Below are 5,339 nucleotides of genomic sequence, written 5' to 3'. Positions count from 1 at the left end.
TGGTCCAAATTTTTTTTTTCCGCATTTCCTTCTCGGGTTTCTCTGTTTAATCTGGTTTCCTTGCCTACCTTATTTGATACTGGGTGGTATATTTCAACGAGTATGGCTTCTCTCTTTAGTTTGTTTAAGAAGTTCTCTTCCTTATTCTGAATAAAATGAAAAATGTCTATGGTACGCGAAATGTTAGCATCAAGGTTTTTTACATTTGATGGTCAGTGTTTTGTTTTTTATTTTTTGGTTGGTGAGTGAGATATTGTAGTTAGTTCTTATGTTTATTGTCTTTGTAATTACTCTATTCAATTGTTGAGCAGTTGTTCTTGTTCTTCAGGTTGACGAGATGACTGTCTACTTTTACATGACCTGTTCGGCATAAATTAGATGAGAAGACATTTGTTCCATTGCACTGATTTATTGACCCCGATTCTGTAAGAATATGAAGTTTGGGAAATCTTATTTGATTCAAGAATTCCTGGTCATCGATTTTGTCCTAACTGTCTGAGATATGGCTGGCAATTTCTTATGCAATTTTATCACATCCAACGCAAATAAAATTTTTATTAGTGATGAAAGAGGGAAACTAGTATAGGATGAGAAAAGTTAGCCTTTTAAAGAGAGAACTGAAATTTCTCTTTATATTTTGCGGGTAGAGATCATTAAGCAAGTGTATTTTCACTCCTTGTGCTGTGTGTTCGTTGTATGTATTGATGTTGAATAGAAATTTTGCTTGGTCAAATGCCCTTTTATAATTTTTTTACTTTTTTAATATTATCTTTCATTCAATAAGGGATAATTTCGTTCACATTAATAGAGATATTCTGAAAGTGTCCAATGTATCAGATCCCCCTTTCTCTCTACGCTGTGTTTACTTGAGTGAAAGATTTTATTCATGGAAATGATTCTTTGATAAATATGCTTCTTAATGATGTTTAGATGAAGTGAGGTTTACAACATGAGGGACTCAACATACTTAAGCCATGCTTTTGTAATTTTTCTATCCAAGCATGCATTTATCGTCGAATATTTTTCTGGGGTTTCTATAATAGAATATTAATCGTAGTACGTATGGCTGATTGAAGCATTTGTTAGTTGAACAAATACCACTTTTTAAGTTAAAGCTTTTGGATCACCTTTCAGTACTCAGTATATATAATATGGGCATATACATTTGGGTGCTGATTTGGTTACTTCTATTTGACTCAGGCAATCAAGATAAGAGAGGGGTACATTCAGGGTGTGGTATGACATATTAATTCAAGCAGGACGAGTGTTAGACTTGCACCTTCCCAGATAGAAGGAATCAAAGAAATCAAAAAGGTTTTGCCTTTGCAGAATATGAAACTAACTAGATTGCAAACCATGCTGTCTGGTGTCCAACAGAACACTTTTGCGGTGCATTCTTGACGTCTATGCTTTCCACTTTTTGAGACATGAATGTTTTTCAATCTTTATTTGCTATTGATGATTGGAAGTTCATAAGCTCTATTATGCAAACATTATATAGCATTGGCTACATAGCTGTATGTACTTTTCTTTTAACGTTTTGGATGCGTAAGTGTCCCAGCTCGGCCAGTCTAGAAGGTAGGAGAGCATGTAATTGGTTATAAAATCCACTGCGAGCCACTCTTCAAAGCATACCTTTCTCGGCCTTTTGGCTAAGATCAAGTGTAGTATCTGTTCTTATCAGTTTAATATCTGATACGTGGACCATTGGTCCACATGATATTAAATTTATTTCTTGAGGGGGAGAGTCCGTTACAGTAGCTTGCTGCTGGGCCTCTCAAGCGTCGCCCATGTGTTGCACTATAGCATGGGCCTGGCGCACCCCACTAAACCTGATTCCAATCTTTGTGAACTTAATATTGCTGGTATCTCTACTTTTTGACTAAAAATTTGTTTTATATGCCAATTTAAATGATAAAATTTGTTTATGTTGCTGATAGTCCGTTACCCTTTTTATTGATTAATCACGAAATTAAATTTTTTTGGAGAATATAACTCTAAGTAATTACAGAGCTTCTTACGGGGTGGGCGACTAGTTTAAATCTAGAAATTATGGGAAAATGAGAATGAATCTGATTTAGTCGAGCAAATTTTTGGACCATCAGATTCAAACCTAAATTTCTTCGAGCAAATTCCAGTGGAAAACTTCATTCTAGGCCTCTGATAAGGGATTTTACCGAATATTTGAGACTTTGATATCCTGTACAGTATGAAATATTAAATGTCATGCACTACCTTGTAGACTTCGTTTTTGTTCTTCACTATAATTAAGGGAATCGTCTTACATAGAACTCACGTCTACACGATGTATTTATTGAACAAGAATTAAACCAATTCCTTAAAAATGGGTCTAGCACAAAGTAGGAAGATTTGGATAATTAAAGGACAAGCACTACGTACCAAATAATGTTGTTTATGCTGCTTGCCAAGAGTTATTGTTTCACTCCTATTCCCAATCTACATAATTAGTGAAGTATTTTCTTGCTTTTTGGCTTTCTTCTTTTTTAAGAGAGATCCAACCATGTCCTGCATTACGTGCAAAAGAAAGAAAAAGGTGGTTTAGTGCATGGCACACTACGCAAATGAGGTAAAATGGTGCATTTGAATGAAGGCATATAGCTTTTCATGATTCAATGGAATACTTACTTTAAACAAGTACACATCCATATCTTTTTTTTTTATTTTTTTTATGGGAAAAGATAGAAGATGACAAATTAATGATAATGGGCAGGGCATATTGGGTCTTTTAGTTAAACATTGACCATAATCTTGACTACCCCAAAAACATATTTGCATCTTCCAATCGAGGGAAGTTGTACACGAGGCATTTCCTCGCTCATTTGGTGTATTTTTGGTGGGCATGCCTTCAAATTATTTTGTAGCTTAAGTATTTCTACAACTTGGTACATGTTTTTAAAAGTGATATTTTATTTCTCATGGTTCTTGCCTACGTAATTTTTGTATTTTTACATAAATTATTCAAAATTATTTTAGGATTAATATTTAAGATTATAGATTATACCATCCAATTATATATTTCAACGGTATGAATTGTTTCTCTCCATCATTAACTTTTAATTAATTTCTGGGGTTGTATGCAGGGGCTATCGAAAGCTAGCTCCATTGGGGAGGTTTCTATAAACTGTTGGAGATTATATGTAACGTATATTGTTTGAATTCAATTCTTTGTAATCGTAGGTTTGAATTCTTTGTAACGTATATTGTTTGAATTCTTTGTAACCGTAGGACTGTTTAGATAGAGTATTTATTTGTTTTAGTCTGTTACGTTGTTACCATTTATTGTATGTTCGCCTATTTAAAGGCTACCAATGAATGAGATAAATACACAGTTGAAATATCAAGTTTATCTTGGTATCAGAGCAATCCTAGTATACACGTTTCCGCATTCCCTTTCAGTGCGAAAGCTGATTCATTTAACATGGCACCAGGTGGTGGCAGCAAGTCCAAAACAACTGATCCTAGTTCGCCATTTTACTTGGCTGGATCCGACAGTCCAGGTCTCTTGTTAACGACTGTCATGCTGCGTGGTGAGGCCAACTATGACAACTGGACCAAGCTCATGAAAAACGCATTGAAGGCGAAAAACAAATTGGGTTTTGTGACCGGTTCAGTCAAGAAACCAGGAGAGGATGATGCCGAAGAGTGGCGCGCCTGGGAGATGTGCAATTCGATGCTCAATGGTTGGATTCACAACACCATTGATGCAAAACTTCAACCATTCATCAAGTGCTTTGATGACGTCAAGGACTTATGGAATGACCTAGAGGAAAGGTATGCAGTGCAAAACTTTCCAAGACAGTATCAACTGAAATCCAGTTTAGCCAATATCAAGTAACATGGAGATAGCGTTGGTGATTATTACACCAAACTCAGGGCTGTATGGGACGATCTGGAAGGCAGCAAAACTCGCAAGTCCTGCGATTGTGGTGATAAGTGTGCCATTGCCAAAGCAATCGAGGAGGAGCAAGAGCATGATCGCGTTTATCAATTTTTGATGGGGCTGGATGAATCTACATTTGGCAATCTGAGATCCCATATCCTCAACACTTCTCCTCTTCCTAGTGTCAACAAAGTGTACGCAATTGTCACTCAAGAGGAGACCCATCGTAGTATTTCTCGCGTTCAAGATGAGAGGAGTCAATACTCAGCCTAAACCGATTCCATGAAGCAGTCAGACACGTCCATGCAGCAGCGGATGGTTCCTAACAAACCACAAGACAGAATACCTTGCCTTCATTGTGGCAGGACCAATCACGACCCTTCCAAATGCTGGAACGTTCATGGTTTTCCACCAAACAGGAGTGCTGGTCGCGGACGAGGAAGGGGAGGACGTTCAGCAGGACGTTATACGCATGCTCATGCGACGTTTGTAATGGATGTCTCACACCCAGTTGCTGCTAACTCTCTTCCTCCAGACGTCTCCCATTCTGCCTCTTCTCAAGTTGCTGCACACTCCGTTTTGACCCCAGAAATTGTGAACAAACTGTTAACATTGGTAGACCAGCCTCAGTCACATGAAAAATTATCTGGTAAGCGTATTCATTCTCAATGGCTCATTGATAGTGGGGCTTCACGTCATATGACAGGCACTTTGGCTTTATTAGCTGACATTACACCTATTCCCCCTCTATCTGTGACTCTACCAAATGGTTCTATTACTTATGCTGGAAAACAAGGCTCGATTGTGTTTAATACAAACTGCAGCTTGTCAAATGTTTTATATGTGCCTAACTTACGCTGCAATCTCATCTCTGTTTCCCAATTGCTTCACTCCAAGAGCAGTAGCGTTACATTTACTGATAAAAAGTGCATTTTGCAGGACCAAGTGCTGAAGAGGGAGATTGGTTTGGGTGAACTTCATGAAGGAGTCTATGTGTTTCAGCCTTCATGTGCTTCAGCTTCGGCAGTTCAAGCAGGAGAGTCAATTGACTTGTGGCACAACAGGCTAGGCCATGCATCCTATGATATCTTATCTCTGGTTCCAGAATTTAAAGCTTTGCAAAATAAAGTAGTATGTAAGGCATGTGAAGTTTGTCATCGTGCCAAGCAAACTAGATCAATGTTTCCTATAAGTTTTTCTCGCAGCAAAGAATGTTTTGATTTAATCCGTTGTGACACTTGGGGTCCTTATCAAAATTCTTCTTCTTCTGGTGCACGTTATTTCTTAACTGTGGTGGATGACTATAGTAGGCATGTATGGGTTTTTATGTTGGCCGATAAAAGTGAAACTTATGATCGGATGTGCAAATTTCTTGCTATGGTTCTGAACCAATTTGGTAAAACCGTAAAAATAATAAGGTCTGATAATGGTACTGAGT

The 5,339-nt window shown here is 37.6% G+C and overlaps 1 non-coding gene across 1 annotated transcript; it reads left to right on the top strand.

The window, feature by feature from the left end:
* Nucleotides 1-1,631: 1,631 nt before the first annotated feature.
* LOC133297573 (U2 spliceosomal RNA) lies at nt 1,632-1,827 on the top strand. Its single transcript, XR_009749659.1, has one exon. It is a non-coding gene; the product is annotated as a U2 spliceosomal RNA (small nuclear RNA).
* The last annotated feature ends 3,512 nt before the right edge of the window (nt 1,828-5,339 follow it).

Source organism: Gastrolobium bilobum, unplaced genomic scaffold (genome assembly GCF_033153095.1).
Source record: "Gastrolobium bilobum isolate Gb01-03AN ecotype WA unplaced genomic scaffold, APGP_CSIRO_Gbil_v1 utg2745, whole genome shotgun sequence".
NCBI lineage: Eukaryota > Viridiplantae > Streptophyta > Magnoliopsida > Fabales > Fabaceae > Gastrolobium > Gastrolobium bilobum.
The sequence above is the reverse complement of the archived record's forward strand: the minus strand, read 5'-3'. Positions and strand labels throughout refer to the sequence as shown.